The sequence below is a fragment of the Aulonocara sp. 'chitande type north' Nkhata Bay genome, linkage group LG3, assembly GCF_057382095.1.
Source record: "Aulonocara sp. 'chitande type north' Nkhata Bay isolate Kocher_YH1m ecotype deep benthic linkage group LG3, A_spYH_male_GT1.1, whole genome shotgun sequence".
NCBI classification, from domain to species: Eukaryota; Metazoa; Chordata; class Actinopteri; order Cichliformes; family Cichlidae; genus Aulonocara; species Aulonocara sp. 'chitande type north' Nkhata Bay.
In genome coordinates this window covers 41,952,323-41,970,968 of record NC_141346.1, presented here as the reverse complement: position 1 = coordinate 41,970,968, position 18,646 = coordinate 41,952,323, and the positions used below count along the sequence as shown (strand labels likewise).

Genomic DNA, 18,646 nt, shown 5'->3' with positions numbered 1-18,646 from the left:
AAGGCTATCACTCCATCACGGCTGGGTCACTCCTTTTTTTCATTCCCCCACCCCGTTTTTTAAGCATGCAAGCCGGCATTTTTTGTGGAAAAGCAACAAAGCATGACTTAGCTCTCCCAAGACGTCTAATTATCCTCCTACAGGTCTGCTGCTGTGTGCAAAGACATATAAGGAATCCAGAGCCAGAGGTGGGTGTACGCACTGAGCACGCAGGAAAAAAAAAACAACAAAAATCTCAGCATGCACACAGAATCAATCTCGGTAGCACGCTCTCGTCTCAGAGTGGCCTCTGTCCTCTTCTCTCACGATTTGAGGTGGGCTTGACTTTAACATGGCTGAAGCCATCTCCTCAGCAGCAATTCATCTACATTTTCATGGGGACCTCTGACACATTCGCAGCTACTTATGAGAAAGCCAAGGGGGTGCAAAACGCTGAGTGCAATTCATAGCGGCAGAGAGGCCCAGCGGTTTGACAGACTGCGCTTTAAATAGAGGACTCTGTTTCACACACTGTTGCTCTGGCGAGCACCCGCCCTGCCGAAGTGTCCCTTATCTTCTGGAAGGGAGTGAGAGAAGAGGTAATTTCCCAGCGGGTTTCAGGAACTATCGCATTAATGGAGAGCCAAAGTCACTAGGAGCCGACTTTTAGAATTACAAGTCACATTCAGGCAGGTCAATAATCATCTGACAAGCTCCTGCTCTCAACCCTCCGATCGCTCAGGCTGGATGTGCAGCCTTCTCCCTCCTCCTGTTTTCTTGTTGTGCCGTGGCATTTCTTTCCTTGTGCATTATGTATATTCCACATCTCAGAGACTTGTGTCTGCTGATTTCTGCTCTGTATGCCCTCGAGGATGTTTTAATGTGCTGCAGTCTTGCAGGCTGCTGGGACTCTTTGGGGAGCATCCTCAAACTCGGGGCCTCCTCTGCCAAATACTGTATCTGTGCAATAAGTGGTCCTAAATCCTTTTGCATAATTGCATCTGTCTGAATTGTTAGAAATTCATTATGTCTATGAATAACTTTAGCACATTCTTGGCACCTCGTTTTAACTCCAGATTAAAAACAACAAAAAAAAACACAACAATGTGGGAGCACATGGATTATAAAGTGCTGTGACAGTGGACTAATTAAGGTAATTACTAACTTCAATTTGACTCACTCCTCTGTGTTTTTCCTGTATTAAAAAAAATAAAAGCCACATGTGGTAAAATGAAGATTTCAAACATATTTCAGTCAAAAGATTTTTTTTTTAACTGAACAAACAACAAGTGTTACCGTCCCATGGCTTTGCGCCATTTCGCATTCTTGTTTGACATTACCGAGTCTCTGATTACTGTTTTACTTCACGGTTACTCTAATGATGAAGGTGTGGTTTAAACATTCACCTAGTACGTAAAAAAGAAAAAGAAAATGCCAGATCACATGTCTCGGGTTGTGTCAGGAGGGACCTGCTGTGGTGACCCCACAGTGACTAAAATGTAAAGTGTTTTATATTTTATATACATGTGGTATATATTTTTCCATTAGCTGTAAACAAGTTTGCAGTGATTTTGTTGTTCTATTGACACATGGCGATAAACAAGAACACTTACTTCTGTACAATATAACACATTTACACACAGGCTAAGTTTTTATATTTACTCTTTGCTTTTTCTCAGACAGTCAAACAACACTGAGCCAAATGCTCTGTTTGGAGACTGCTGATACTTGCTGCATGCTAAGATTTTTGTACAATTGCATAACTTAATTCTGCTTTTTTGATCTGCTGCTCAAAAGATAATAATTTCCATTAAGTGCAATATTAAATTCACCACAAAGACAAGACAGCACAAGATCTCAAAAATATTTAGCCCTGCAGTCGATCTCATGACTTTCCCTCTCATGTGTCAAATCATGGGAATTGGAAAAGGTTAGGAAAACCTGAGAGCGTGATGCATGCCACACTATTTTTATGAGTATTATTTTCAGTCCAAATATTTTTAATACTCCTATAGTTTGGTTGGTAACCTAGAATCAAATATCCCACAATTACTCTGGTTTTGAGATGAGTTTTTATGAGAAGCCACACAAAACAAAAACATCCGAATCATTTAAAAAAAGCCCTTAAATTAAGGTTTACAGTAGGTTATGTAAACTACTGAGGAAAGATGTTGAAATAAAGATTCAAACAAACAGTAGAAATTCTGACTATTTCTGTTTATTCTCTCCAGAGGAAACTTACACCTGAGGGCCAGGTGCCTGTATATTTTGCTGTGTTTTGGTTTACATCCAGGGAGGACACACCGTCAGGCGGAATGACTAATGGCTGGCTGCCTGGGTCGGAAAAAGCTGTTTTGCATCAGAATGGAGTTGGGTTGCAAATTTGCAAGGCAAAAACTGGTTCTAGGTTGTGTCAGTGCTGACAATGTGATTGTAGTGTTACCTGCCTCGGGCTACTCCTTCTGCTGCTAGTCAGCACAAACGGCTCGCAGTCAGAGGGGAACTAGTCCTGCCGGCCAGAGATGACACAAATGCTTCATAAAGTGGCAAAGGGCCGATGAGTAACTCAACGGTTACGTCACAGCTCCGATAACTAAGAGACATCAGCATTAAAGCCCAAGACAACTCCCAAAACCCCGGCTTACAGAAAACGACCAGACAAACACGATTAACAGGGCAGGCTCTTGTATGTTCAGGCTCCTCGGTGTCTAGTTGCCATGCTGTGTTTGCAGAGTAAATAGGCACTGATACGCAGGGAGAAGGGAACAAGTGCAGTGCACATCCGCGAGTTCCCATCACTATTATGTGTTATAAGATCAACCTTTGGTAAAGCAAATCGATTGTTTTTAACGTGGTGCACGTGACGGGCAGTCAGAGAGTCGTTTCGACTGTTTTTCTTTTTTATGCAAAGATTTTGTGTATGTGAAAGTTGTCACTCGAAAAAGGATCGCCCGTCTCTTCTTCTCAACGTTTAAGAAACTTTACGGCATCACTGAGGCCACGCTTTGGCTTCAGGGTCAGCCGGGGGCACTGGATTCATCTGGGAGGTGTGGGAACGACCAGCAACAAACACCAAGTCACAAAAGACAGGAACAGAGGTCAGACTGATGACCCAGCAACTCAAAGATACGCCCACACAAGCAACCGCTACCACAGTCACCTGTTCACACGCCGTGCAACATGTCTTGAAAAATGTTGAGCTAGAAATGAAAAGTAGTTAGATAATGATTCCCTCCCATAAACAACACAAAGGACTGATTTTACGATATAGTTCAGGAGAAGCTATAATTATGACCTGAGTCTTTTTGGTGTTTAAAAAAGGTTAAAGAGCCAATCACTAACCTGAGTTAAACAGTGGAAAACACAGCAGGTTATTTAGCCGCTATCGAGCTCAACAGTTGCTGTTTTAGACTATTTAATGTTAGAATAAGCTGGCAAATGGCTGTGTGTGATGGTGTATATAAATATATCTGTGTGGTTATTTTCAGAAGAGATTCCTGAAGTGTCAATCTACTACATTTATTTTCCAACTGTAGTTTCTAGAAAATTCTTCAAATATTTTATTTTTGTCTTCAAATGAAATAAAACTGTGGTTAGCACTGTGACACCATAGCAAGAAGGTTCCTGGTTTGAATACCAGCATTGGCTGGGGCCTTCCTGTGTGTAATTTGCATGTTCTTTATGCCTTTGTGCCTCTGGGCTTAGTCTTGTAGTCCAAAGACATGCATGTTAGGTTAACTAAAATGTTAAAATGTGACTGTGGTCAGCTGGCTCCAAAACCAAGTCAATCCCCAGACTCGCAGGTTAAAATGCAGCAGAAAACGTGTTTATAGCCTAGTAGAAAAGTTAGTTTTCCTCTGTATAGCTTATTACACCCTTTATTAATATTCATACAACTCATTTGTTTAAATTTAAATATTAAGGCTCATAACTGATTAGGGGGGTGGATGCTTTGGCTCAAAAATATGTGCAGCCACTGGTTGTTGTAGCTTTGAGTCATACAAGTATCTGAGATGGACCTCGAAATCTTGCTTTTTTGTTGTTTTGCACCAATTTCCATTAATTTATTTGAAGAATAATCTGACTTGGTGTGCACTAAGAGTCCTTATACTTTTTTTTTTTCTTTTTACAGTGAATGTTAGGTAATACTACTAAGCACGTGTCTTTGACTGTTGGCTTCAAATGAACCCCCGATACTCAAAATGCAAGAGCCGAAGTTTCCAAGCAAGAGTTCAAAAAGTAATAGGGAGGCTCTGTTCGTCTTTTCTATACATGTCCAAAACACACGCGCAGCATGAGAAGTACAAGTGATGGAGCTGAGGTACAAGCCCATCTGTAACGAGCCTTTAAACCCTCCACCAGGCTTTACAGTTAGTAACAGACTCATTTCAGAACATCCAAATGACCAATCACGTTCCCCTGGAGACTTTCCGAACTCATAATGAGACTGACGATTCAATCTGTGCATCAAATGACTATCATTCATTCAGATATTTGCCATTGTTGGCTGGCAATAATAGTCCTTTATCTGCTCTCTGTGCCACTCAACAGATTATATATTGCTCCTGTTTTTTATGATAGGGAAGATCGTCGAACAATTACTGAAGGGGAGAGATATTTCAGCTCAGGCAGCTTGGCTGGGCTCCCATTTTTCTCGCTTTCTGGGTTTTCTTCAGGGGAAATTGAAACATTTCATCTTGGAGAAACAGGTGCAATAAAGGTGAGATTGCTGTAGAGTGTCCTCTAAATGTGGAATGGATTGAAATCCAGGGGATACCTGAAGAACTGGCAGGCAGAGCCATTTGTGAAGGGTTGCTGGAGGTGGAAAAATCTAATCTGGAAAGATGAGGCTTGAAATAATTCTTCCTACAGAAAGAGTCGGGTTAAAGGTGATTTGACCTGTTCAGAGTTTTGTTTGGAAACGGAAGGTATCGTCTGTGGGTGGAGGAGTTATTTTTATAATAACACGAGATGAGTGGTTGATACAACAACTGAAAAGGTGACTTGTACTCTCTGTATATAGGGCAGCAATACAGCAGGTACCTTGATTCAGGGAAAAACAGCTAATACAATTTTAAACCAGTCAAGTCAGGAGTTAGAGATGAACTCTAAATGTCTGTTTTCATTTCAGCATTTATAAAAGAAGTAAATAATTACAACTCAAAAGTTTCAAGGGGCAGAAACACTAATATTACAAAGTTTACAAGCAGATGTTGATTTAACCTATCTGATAACTCATTGCTCACGAGTCGCACAGGCCTAGAGACCGGCTGGCGACCGTTAGGCAGCCATTGACACTGCTTTCCGTCCAGTTGGTGAGCAGTTGCTGGTAGTCCTTAGCTGAAACTGGTTGCACAGACGTTCAGAGTGCTGCACTGAAAAACGCCTTGTGATCGCTTTGACAGCAGATTGCCTGCAGTTTGCATGGAAGATACCAACTTGTCTGCAAACCTTCACCAGCTGCTCATCGAGCAGTAGTGAAACCTGTAAGTGCAACACAAGCCAAAAACAGAGACAGTTTGCCTTCACGAAAAAAACATTTGAAACATGTTTGTTTCAAGTGCGTTCATCATTTCCAGTTTGCATAACGGGGAAAACACATTGTAGTGACCAGAGTTTGCCAGCTGGTAGCCGATCCACCGCCAGTCGATCGCTAAGCCTACGTGATGGAGGCATAATAAGTATAACCAAATTCACAACATATCCTATAATGTTTTAATGAATACTGTAGAATTGGTATGTTGCTAAGATATACAGGAAGCTTACAGCAACTCAGTTACATTTCACCAGAACCTTTTTCTTTAACAAATGAGGAACATTTTTTAGAAACAGCTACCAGATCAAATCATTGTTTTCACGTCTTAGTTTTTATTTGAATTGCACCATGCTATACGAGAGGCTTAATAAAATTTTAATTGAATGCTATTTCCACGTTAAAATCATCAGATGTGTTTAATACTATAAGACACAAACTTTAAAAGACAGACAAAGGTGTCACTGTTGCTGAAACCCTACCTCAAAACACAAAAACGTCTTTGAGATATCCTTCCCCGAGTGTCATATATCTGATACCATCAGTTTATAACGTAGGGCTGAAATCCATCCACAAATCGTTTCTGTTTCAATGAGAGTTTAGTTGCTGCTCCAAATATTACACATACCAACACTATAGCCAAAAATACTGGTAGACAAGGGTTGGATACCAGAACAGGGAGCTGGAATAACAATAGGGGTTTGCTAATAGGCAAAGTAAACACCCTGTTTGCTTCTCTGCTGACAGTCTTTGAACAAAAATTCACAAAGGTACTGCCTGAGGTGCAGATATGAATATTTCTAAGGAAGGTTTCTAATGAACGCTCCAACAAAGAGGCCGAGTCTTTTACAGACAACATGCTTCTGTTGCTGTGTGAGTCCAGTCATCTGATAGATCTCTGAAAAGTCTGCCTTATGTAACCTGTTTGTCACATTATAAAGTCATAATATAATATAATAATAATAATCTTGACACTTGCTCCGGGCTAGTTGAGTGTTTCTGTGCATTTAGGCTCAGTGAGAAGGGCGATCGTGTTCATGCTGGTGACACTGGTAAGGTGTGGTGATGGGAAAAGTGGGCCAACTGGTCTGACATTCATCTCTCTGACTGTTATTTCAGTTTGTTTATTTTCTCTGTCTGCAGTGGATGTTGTCATTGTGCACATTTCCATCACTACGATCCACGTCATGTATGTTAAAATGTAGACGAGGGCTGCGTGTTTTTCACCTTTACTTTCACATGTGTAATAAAATGAAACGATTATTTTATTATCTAGCGTATATATCATTATCTCTCTATTTGTACTTCAAAAATGTTGGAAACATTCATCTAAACTCAGAAGTCAACTGTGATGCTTTAATTCAGGGATGTCATACATGGCAGCTTTTCCTATTGATTAGACCTCCTTCATGGCCAATTATACTACAAAGTAATTAAGTATAGATGAACAATAAAATGATAGAAAAAGTTCCAGTTTCTTCCCTAGAGAAATGTTGGTTCTTTTTACATTTTTCACCAAACTTTTACCAAATCTGTTTTTAGGTTCTCTGATAGCTCTCTTGGTTGAGCAGGTGACCCACGTGCTGAAAAGCTGCAGGGCAGCTGCATGTCATTCCCCTGTGCCCTGTCCTTGGTTTCCTGCCTAATAAAGGCTAGAAAAGCAATTTTATTGGATTTGACTGATGAGTTTTTATTTCTTGGATCACGAGGACCTTAAACACGGCTTGTACAGTTACAGCTCACACCCTGTTCATTGAGGCAGGCGTTTTAAAATAAAATGCTGATATGAAACAAGACAGCCGCCCAGGTGTGAGTTGGCCTAAGGGACAGATATTCTTAGGTTTTACTTTCAAATATCAACAAAGACATTTGAAAAGAAATCTTTTCACTTCTAAACAAATACAGGGCGACATTTGTTAGGTTTTCATCAGACAAATCGCAACGGCTCGTTTCACATCAGCCAATTAAACCTGAGTATACGCGTCTTGGTTCAGAGGTTGTTCAGCAGAGGAAGTAAACATTTTTCTCATATTTACACCAGAAGTCTACGTGTAAAATCCTCATTTATCATGGAAAAGTTAACCGACAGGTCACCTGGAACTCATGGGTGCTCTTTTTTGCTTCACTACAGAAGTGTTAAAGTTTCTCAGTCAGCTTATCGCTGGCAGATCGTGAGTAAGCAGTTAGACTGAGTTCACTGAATGCAGCAAATACAATTTCTGTTCAAAGTAGAAAAAGCCAGAGCTGAGAATTTCTGCTTGTTTTATATCTCCTTGAAAGCACAGTTGATTTCTATCAAGATTTCTTGATTAACCTATACAAGGATGCTGCATTCAAGAGCGTCTGTGGCCTTCGGCCTTGAGCTGATGTCATCAGATGGTGCCCAACTTTCCCTGGGTGTTTTGACCCTTTACTGTGACACCCTCCAGTTGGTGACTCAGCAGTGGTGGCCAAATCACTGCCAACCACCCCCGGGCTTCCAGCACTCCTCCTTCCATTTATACCAAACCAACAAGGGCTCTTTCTGCTGCTTCCCCAATCATGCACATAGTTGTATTTTGCTTATTCCATGAAACTCCGAGTGCAGTGAGCACCGCACTGTGGATGCGGACTGGGAAACCTGTACGGAAACAGCCACGGTTGCCACCTTTTGTCTGTACAAACCTGGAGGTCGTCTTGATATTTTAGGCTCTGCCTTTCATACGCTTCACAACCTTCAAAACCACAGCTCTGTCCAGACGACTACGTCAGGCTTGTCTGGATGATCATGTTCCATCTTACCAAGTTAATGATAAGCCAATAAAATTACAGCTCTCTCTGTTGATAGAAGTCAATGTAGCATCTTTCTCTCTCACCTATATGACAGTAATTATTCAAATAAGATGTTCTTTGTTTAATTACACTTTGGATCTCGTGTTTACGTGAAAACAACAATGATATATCGGTCACTGTTCCCTCAACTTACAGACATGCCCTGAAACCCACCAAAAATGATACTGCCTGTGGACACTGAATGAATATCAGGGTATTCATATATTTGTGTATAGCTCTAAAGGAAATGTGTGACAGTGTGGCTGTTTTAATCACTACACACAGGCACAGATAAAGCAGCTCTGTGGACATGCTGATTCAGTGTGGACAGTGTGTCAAAACCAAAACACCAGCAGCCATTTGCTGCAACTGCTCTTCCCGAACACAAAAAGCAAGAGATCTCAGAGGGATCGAGACAGGAGGAGTGCGGTGCTGTCATAAGACTGGACTGCTCATGACAACTGTGACTGCAGTGTCACCCTCGCTTTGGCAGTTTGAGCAGGTGTGGGGCAGTGAGATAAAAATGGCCCTTTTATCACCTGAACTTTCAAGCTTCAGTCTGTGACACGAGATCATTTCCTTGCTGTAAAGCAGAATAATTCGTTAACTCAAATAGATGAATTTAAAATGTATACACAATATGGGTGCACCTGCTCGTTAACATAATCATCTTATCAGCAAATCACATGGCAGCAACTCAGTGCATTTAGACAGGCAGACATGGTTGAGACGACCTCATGAAATTCAACCTGAGCATCAGAAAGATGAAGAAAGGTTTGAGCTGATCCGAAGGCAACAATAACCACTCGTTACATATTAAGACATGCAGAAGAGCATCTCTGAAGGAGGGGCAGCAGAAGACCACACCTGGTGCCACTCCTGTCGGCTAAGAATAGGAAATTTAGACTACAATTGACGTTCAAAGCATGAATCAAACCTGTCCTGTATCAGCAGTTCAGGCTGCTGCTGGTGTAATGATGTGGGGGATAGTTCGTTGGCACACTTTGGACCCCTTATCGCCAAAACTCAGATCATCTCAAACTGGTTTCTTCAACATGACGATGAGATCACGGTGCTCAAAAGGCTGTGACGGCTTAGAAATGATCTTTAAATAAAAAAAACAGTATCTACGATAAATAATGAACTAGTCATAATGGCACTAAAGCCGAAATAAGAACCACCTTGTAGATTTGGAGACGTAACCATCCTGTCAGATACCTGTATCACACACATTAGAGTTAAACTAAACTAAACTAAACTAAACCGGATCAACAACCGATTCCATTTTGCTGAGCTGCGAAGCTGCTGACTTTTATCACACACATATGCGTGCACGCCTTAAAACAAACATACTCCCAAAGCAATACTGAAAACAAAGCAATTATTGACTGGATTTCCTCGTAATCACCAGCGACTGTTGTCACCCTCTGCATTTCCCCGCTGAAAGGAAACTGTAGCCTTCGATAAGGTGGTCAATTTAGGCCTCTTATCTGCCCGGAGGCTTTTAAAATCAAGCTGAAATGTCAATACGCTATTTTAAAGTCGGTGTAGTGTCCCATGGCTTTATCCTGCTTTTCATAACTTGCTATACAACGAAGATGAGATAACCTTGCACACCTGATAATGCTTCCCACAGAACTTTTGAGCATTTCATCAGTATTTTCTGCAGCTCGCACAAAGACGGGAAGAACTCTTCAATGTGTGGCACGAGACAGACAGAGTCTCTCCTTCAAAGTGACACTCTGGATTTTGTGTGTTTGACAAGTGATCTCGGCTAGCTGACGCTGAGGTGGCTGATTTGAATGAGCCAGGTGTGATTAGGCGAGTGTATCCATGGTGAGTTGTCAGGGCAACCCATTTACGTGAAGTCATTCCTCATTAGCGGACAATCTCGGGCATTCTTTTCACGTTAAACTCCACGTACGGCCTGCTGTGTAAACAAGTGCGTGCACGATCACACAACGTGTTAGCGGCGTGTCATTGCAAAATATGAAAATATCTCCTCTAATTTTAGCTGCGAGTGCATGCGTGTGTGTTTGCGCATGTGTAATATGATGTGCTGTGTACAAACATCCTTTTTGTGATGGCCTTGGGCGGCAGTCTGATGAAAACAAGTCCTGTCTCCTCTCTAATACCCAGCAGCCCACACTGATCAATAGCTCTCCCTTCGCCTCGCTCTCTCACACTGCGCACAGACCTGCTGCTTGCTTTTCCTCCCGTGGATCCTCCTGACCCAGGAGCCCTCCACAGCGCTTTAGCAAGTAAACAAGCCCACGAAGAGCCTGAGAAGAGTTCAGTTTTAAATAACGCACAGCCAGCCAGGCAGAACTGAATTTAAAGAAGTTCAGCTAATAAAAAAGTGGACCAAGGCCTGCAGCTAATATGAAGTGTTTTCATTTTCCCCACGGTGATGTCTTCAGATGTTATTCTTTTATCTCTAAACCACTACAAAACTCAGAGATTCAATTTACCATAAACTCAAGTTTTCACACTTTTTATTTGCTTGGTTAAATCACAATAATCATTTCCTGCTACCAAGACTGCTGCAGATTAATTTTTTTAATCTGTTTTCATTAACCGTCTCCCTGTCTCCTGATCTCTTTCTATGAATTTACAACAGAAATAAACCTCTCAACTTCAAGAGGGTTTTTACACCTATAGGCCATTTGCTTGAGTCCAAATCAGTTGATGAGTTTCAAGTGAACTAAAAGGTGTCACTGCAAACCACGTGAGAACATTCTGTCTGCTTACTGGCCAGATGTGTACGAGGTCAGAGCAGGAAGAGCTTATACTGGAAGAAGGTGCTGTGTTCTGGACTATTGAACAATATGGAAGATGTACTGCAGACATTCTCTGCTACATCCCAGAATGCAAAGCATACCTGGCTGCAGGAAGGTGTTAAGCCCAAACATGTGTACACCTAGTAGTTGGTTTCCGTCACATTCACCCATAAAGTAACCCTTCTGGGGTTCGTCTGGACCCAGACTGCAAAAACCTCCTCTCAGCTGTCACTCTCTACACCCGAGTGCGACTACAGTGTTTACATCTGCATAAACCAACTGCACCATGGTGCACAACAGGAACACTTGAAGTGCTCTTTTTCCTTTTGACTGATTTTTAAGTTGTTTTGTGTAGAAAAGTGAGAATTTCCTGGTGCCCAAGGTGACCCACTGTGGGTCAAACAAAACAAGTTAATGATTAAAAAGCAGGGACTGGCACATGTGGGATTTGTGGAGCTCCTGCTGCTGCTCCGTTCTGGTCCTGTGCCGGTGTTTTTGCCCTCTCCGTTCCTCGCAATCCTTCCATTTGTGTTATCATCATTTGCTTTTCGCGTGCACGATATCTCATATACTTGTGAGCTCGTGCAGGCACCCCTTTTAACCACTGATACGGACTTGGACATATTTAAAGTGACCAAACTGTTGATTAATTATTCAGTATAATGAATCGTGGTCTTTGCAGCAGCCCGAAGTATCATCTTGAAATTAATAAATCAAAGCAAAACAGATGAAATGAATGTAAAATGCACACTGGTTCATGTTTTCTTGATGATTGTTGCCCTTGAACAGAAGTCAAACATTTGAATAAAAATAACCCTCTTCTATAAAGAAAATAAAGGCCAGATGCACATCCAGTGACAGGGCGTTCAAAGGAAAGTCAGATTTACACAATAAATGTTAATGATAAACCAAAAACAAACAGACCACAAAGTACACAAACACTGCACTGCCTGCTATGGAACAAAGTTTTGCTGTATAGCTACTCTGACAATAAAGTCTTATCTCCCGAAGGCCAGATTTACATCAATGGTTTATTCATCAGAGGGTCACTATCATTAAAGTAAAGGCTTCAGATCATCAGCTAGCAGGTAATAATAGATCAGCACGCTTTTATTCTGACTGTATGGTGGCAGAGCATGACAAACTGGTCTTACATAGTCCTGATACTCCCAAAATGTTCTTTCACTCAACCTCAATCTTTCCATCAGGCTGCAGATTAATAAATGCTATCTACCTGCTATCTTGCTAGCAAATACAGAGGCTAGCATCGTGTGAACTTTAAGTGCTGCCAATGATCCTGATGACCCTTTTGATGGATTCTCTAAGGGCGTTTTCACACCTACAGTTAATTTACTGTGGTCCGAATCAGAAAAGAAAAAACTCCAAGTGAGCAAAAACACATCACTACAAACCTCGTGATTTCGGACAGTTAGTTAGCTCATTGGTCGGAAGTACAACAAAAGCAAAAACAGGAAGAAAGCAGTGTGGCCTGGTGGATAACGCAGAGAATTCTCATTAATTTTACAGCCAGTTGCAAACCCATAGTGACCGTGCATGTACATTTATGTACTCAGGACTTTTTTATTACCTCAGAAGTTAGCATGCTAGCTTCTATGCAAAGACGATATACCAAGTTCTCACTGAGAGATTTCTAAAATCTGCTAATACTTTAGACTTGAATAAAAGACAGAAAACTGAACAGCAGCAACTTTGGAGGGTTTTTGAGGTTGGGCTAGGTGCCATTTAATTGTGTGGTACTTGGTGGCTAGCTACAGAGCTAGTTAGGATAATATAAACACATTAGCACAGGGGTAGGGAATGTTAGTCCTCGAGAGCTGGTGTCCTGCAGGTTTTAGATCTCACCCTGGGTCACCACACCTGACTCAAATGATTAGGTCATAACCAGGCTTCTGGAGAACTTCAAGAGATGTTGAGGAGCTAATTTAGCCATTTAAATCAGCTGTGTTGGATCAAGGACACATCTAAAAGCTGCAGGACACCGGCTCTCGAGGCCTGTAGTTCCTTACCCCTGCATTTAGCAGAATGAAGATGGAGGATGAACATTAAATTTGTTCCCCTCAGTAAAAGTCAATTTGAAGGTCCCTGACAGCCAGCCACAAATTAAATCACATGGCAGGAAAAAGACGCCAAAAACTGAGCCAACTTCAATCAAAAGAACGGTCGAGATGATCCATCCACAACATGAGGTTAGTCATCAATATGCTACTGCGTGGTCTGGATGACTCACTATGAAAAATTCCAGATCCTAAGCTTCGTATATCCACTCAAAATCTTGATTCACATCGCGAGCCGGGCTGTAGTTACATGGTGGGGTTTAAAACCATGACCTTAAAGATGTGCTGCGCATGAACAGGTAAAGTTGAAAAACAGAAAGGCAGAGAAAAACCACAGATTATTTTTAGAGTCTTGTTTATATTAAATAAAACACGATAAAAGCCTCAAGTAACGCAGTAGGAGCCTGGACACAGAAGCACGGTTGACACCTCATCACTTAACAAGTAGGCGGTACCCTGCCACGTCCCAGAATGCAAAGGTGTTTAAATTATACTTGTACGCCTCAGTCCACAGCTTAGTGCAACTCCCGTGTTCACACCTGCACATATAAACCACACAGAGGGGGAAGAAAGAACCTGAATTCGATTTAAACGGACTGAACTTCAAAGGTGTGAAAACACCCAAAGAAAGTGAAAATTTTCACTGAACCTACACAGACTAAATTCCACTGTTGACTATAACATGACTAACACAATTCTAAGAAACCTAAATCAATGTTTTTTTTAAAATGTACTGATTTCACAATCGGTGGATGTCGGATATGCAGGTCGTCTATGACTCAGCAGCCCTACATTCACTGCCTCGTACAGTACGCTGAAGGCTTCTCATGTTGGTTTAAGCCTTTTCCCCTTCTTATTCTGGTCATTTTAGTGCTGCACCTCTTTGTTCTGTTATCTTATTGGCCTTTTAGTGATTTCTCTGCTCGTACACTTCAACACGTCCACGTAAAAGAGACATTACCTGTGCCAGCTATTTTCTACACTGTAATGTAAACACCAGCACTGAGTTGTTCTCATGTTTGTGTCCTGATCCTGCAGCACAAAGCAAACTAGACCTGGGGCGAATGGTATTTGCATGCACTTTAAATGTCTGGGTTTGTGTAATAAGCTGCCAGTGGGTGGAGTCAGCCACTAAAGGCAAGCAAATGGGCTAATACAAACCACTGAGTGTAAATCACCAGCCAAGGCGTGGTGACTCGATCCTGCCTTACTCCACTAGTCTCCACGCTAATTTTTAGGGACATAATTTTACTCAACAAAGAAAATACTTTGAAAAGTTAAATGAGCTTTTAGGGGTGGAGCTCACACACCTGAACATTTTGCACCTTGCTGCAATCAATGGCTTTCTTTATCAACAAATCTGTGGAATAATTTGGACAAAACTGCAAGTTGAAGGAATCTTGAAAGTGACTTAAGAGTCAACAACAACAAATCACCAAATGGTTCTGAGAAACATTTTTGGTTGTCTAGGGGGAAGAAAAATCCCTTGCTTTCCTTTATTTGTGACTTTCATGATGGTTTTATGGTCTCAGTTGTGAGGTTTGGTCATATTGAATCATTTATAGTCACTTTTAAAGTAAGAAAATGCTCATCGGAAAGCTACTTGTCAGTCACACGCCATTAACCAATGAGCGTGCAGTGCTGATGAGTTTCACATTCAGACCCGTCCAGTTGTCGCCAAGATGGCGACAACTGGAGGCTTTCCAAGGAAACTTCCATAACCACTGGATGATGTCACAGCGGGCCCCATCCATCTTTTATACTCTCTATAATAATCTAAACGCCATCACTGACATATAACAGCTGTACACGAGGTCACAGACCCAGAAACAAAGTCTCCATTGACCCTGGGTTCACTGAGCCAGCATGTTAGATGTGCAAACACAGCCCAAGGCCATGTACATGAGTGAGTGTGTGTGTGTGTGGGCACCACATCGACACCACTCCTCTTGCAACCTCCTCCTGCTCCTCTACCTGTCTGCTCCAACTCAAAAGCTCAATAACAACAGTTTTCAACACTCTCATTCAGTTCACCTGAACATGACCAAAGGGCTCAGGGTGTTATGGAAATTTTTAGCCTGGCTTACATCCACCGAAGCATGCTTTAAATTTGAATTACAAACACTGTAGTTAAACTTCTTACACCCACATGCCAGGAAAAGACAGAGAAGAATAATAACTATTTTTATTATTATAATTATTATAAAGGTTTTTCATAAATGGTAAGGGCTACATTGGGAAAATAGCTTATAAAAAAAATTATATGACATACCTATATTTCCATTAGTTGTTTTAGCGCAGTAGGTTAAAGAGTCCTACGTGCAGCAGGTGCACTCACACCTCCACTGTCACTGTAAAAAATGCCTCAAATTGTAGCTATGCTAATCAAAATACTCTAAAACCATGTGTGTGTTTTAAACATTAAAGTTTGTTTTGCTGTGGCACAGCACGACTGTAACACACTTACATTTTATTTTATCTGTGCCTGTGTTCTGTCTGCTGTGGACACTTGCGCCATATGGCTGACATCACAGCACCGGTCCACCTGTTGACGGTGAACAACCGTCAAACAGCACTTTAATAACATCTCAGCAACACTTTTCAAATTCAGCTTTTTCAAACTCACTGTAAGCAGCAAACGAAGATTAGCAATAAAACTAACACTGTTTCAACCTACCTGTCTTGGTGAGCGAAGGTGTGGCACTTTGCCCCAGGTAATCAAAAATGCACGGATGTCATTTATCTAGCTTCTCTTCCGGTCCTTTTTTTTTTTTTTAAAGTCACTGAGTTAAAGTTAAAAACTCAGGTAAGAAAATTAAGAGTCCGGACGACATGGTGAGCCACAGCCGCTTTCCTTAGTTTGGTTTGTTGTGTTGAGTCGCTGAAGAGTTTCCCCCTCGGTGACTCCTCAGTCCCATGTCTCCGGTGCGGGCAGGAGCGCGCTGATGGGGAGTTACTCCGGGAAACTAGTGGACCAAAGCGGAGCTACTTCCTGTTACACCCTTCACAGTAAAAGCTACAAAGCACCCTTCTTCTTTGCTAACTTGATTTTAATTTTATTTAACTTATTATAATAAAAAGACATAAAAGAGCTGCAACTATCTGCATATATAATGTTGAGTGATTGTATCCCACCTCATTAATTTACGTCCAGCTTCTTATAGCGTCTTTTTTTTTTAAAAAAAAAACCTTTTTATCAGCTTTATTTTTTATAGTTAATTCGGCTTCTTATATTTTGAAGTTTTTACCTTAGAGAGGTGTATATTGTATTTTATTTTATTGAGGTGTTAAATCTTGTAAAACCTATTTTCTTATTGGTAATTTTAGAATATTTGTCATAATTGATGGATTACAAGAAAATGACATGAGATTTCCTAACATTTCGATTTAAAAAAAAGTATTGTTATATTTTTTTTAATATATCTATAAATTGGCATAGTGATTTCTTTCAGTGTCTTTTTTTAGCATTAATTTCCCTCCCTTGTTTTTGATTTAAATATCTATTTGCATGCCTGCCTTTGCATTTTTTACACACTCTGACGTCAGTTTTTAAACATGCCCATAAAAGCAGTATTTGACCCCTGAAACAGTGTATCAAGATCAAAACTTTTAAAATTAGAACACATAAGTAAATTTTAGTAATGATATATACACTATATACATGTATAATGTTTTGTGGATTGCGAATCTGTTGCCAAATAACATATTTTCAAAATTGGAAATACATTTTCTTCTATTTTCCTTCTTCTTAATCCTCTCTTTCTTATCATTACAAGAATTATTTGCTTTAAGAGATCACAATCATGAACATATTGTAGTGATGAAGGCTATGCACTTCTGTTAAAAAGCACAGCATCACTGTAATTCAGATTAGTACCAGATAAAAGTCACCTCTAACAGGCATATTGATATCTGGCACAGTGGCTTAAGTTTGTATGAAGCTTTAATGAAGTGGGTCTAATCCGTGGGTGAAGGAATTAAAACTGAGTGGAATGAACGTCATTTATGTTTAATGTGACTTCCTGTCTTGACCACCTAACCCACGTCCAGCTTGACAAGCCACCACCTGACCACAGTTGATCATCTGACTTGGAAGTGATTAGAGTTGAGACTCCCTCTCCCCTTAAAGCAGCCTGGCATCCATCCAGAAAAGAAAGAAAAAGGAAGAAGTGCACTTCCTGGATGAGTTTGGCTTAAAAGTAACTCTCACATTACTTATTATTGTGCAAATGAATGAAATCTTAACTTTTTTTAGAGGAAATCTCAGGAAAATAACAACAAGAATGTATATGTGTGTTGGTCTGGATCCTTAAGCGACACTCTTATTAAATATTGATTTATTAGCAGGATGGACGAGCAACTTTTTACGGGACAAATTACTTTCCTAATAATGACATGCAACTAAAAAAAAAAGTTTGAGTGTTTACAGATGCACAGAGTAAGTTCATCCTTGAAGGGATCAAAAAAATTTTTTTTTAAACTTCATTGGAGCTGTGTTACAAAAGACAGTAATGTAATAACAGGAAGAAAGTGTCTTTTGGGTGTTCTCCTTTAATTGTGGAACAAGGCTTAAGTGGCATCAGTCTAGTGTGTGTGTGTGTGTGTGTGTGTGTGTGTGTGCTTTTGGAAAAGAAAAACTTAAACTACAGTGGAGGCATTTTTCCACTCTGGCAGCTTTTGACAGGATGACATCTAACATTCCGGTAAAGAGACAAAACATGACAACAATGTTACGCATTGGATGCAAAGTAGTCCCCTCCTAGACATGTTCAAAGATACAGCCTGTGGTGCCGCATAAATACTTTCAGTCTGTTTTCACTCCACTGCTTCCTTCTTGTTTTCTATGTTTAACTTTCATTCTTGAGCAGAATGAAGGTTTCATGCAGACGAAGGATGGACGGACACTTTAAGTCGCTGAAAAAATACAAGTCGATAGTTTAAAGAATTTGGGGACATGAGTTCATTCATTATGTTGTATGGATCAGATGTATCTGCTAAATATGAAGCTGAACCGTAAAGAACTTCTTGTCATGTTTACACCTTTTTATTTCTTTACAAATTGATGCAGGCCGATTAATATCATTGCTGTGCTTATTCCGTGTTGTTTTTTTGTCACAGGGTTCTGGGAGATTCTCTTTGAGAAGGATCTACTCAATGGACACTTTGATTGATACCCTTGTTCAACTGCTTGTTAATGCAAATGTCTAATCAGGCAAACACGTAGCAATAAGTCAGTGCTTTTAGGCATCTACACATGGTCAAGATGACGTGCTGAAGTTTAAACCGAGCATCACAATGGGTGATTTAAGTTGCTTTATTAGTGCAAGTGTTCCAAAAACTGGTGATCTTCTGGCATTTTCCCACCCAACCATCTCTGTTTATAGAGAATGAGGGGCGGTTCTCTGGGAGAAAATACCTTGTTGATGTCAGAGGTCAGAGCAGAACGGCCAGATTGCTTTGAGCTGATA

General features: G+C 40.7%; 1 protein-coding gene across 3 annotated transcripts in view; it reads right to left on the bottom strand.

Annotated features, from left to right (window-relative positions):
- LOC147335709 (uncharacterized) overlaps positions 1–16,155 on the bottom strand; it is a 28,226-nt gene extending 12,071 nt beyond the window's left edge. Inside the window, exons 1-2 of one of the 3 annotated variants that reach the window (XM_086281305.1) lie at positions 15,856–16,155; positions 15,646–15,723 (exon numbers count right to left, since the gene is read on the bottom strand). The gene's annotated coding sequence lies outside the window, so the exon portion shown is untranslated. Of the gene's footprint in view, positions 1–15,450; positions 15,517–15,645; positions 15,724–15,855 lie in introns of those variants that run through there. The other 2 variants (XM_086281296.1, XM_086281310.1) reach the window with 2 other exon arrangements.
- Positions 16,156–18,646: the final 2,491 nt, after the last annotated feature.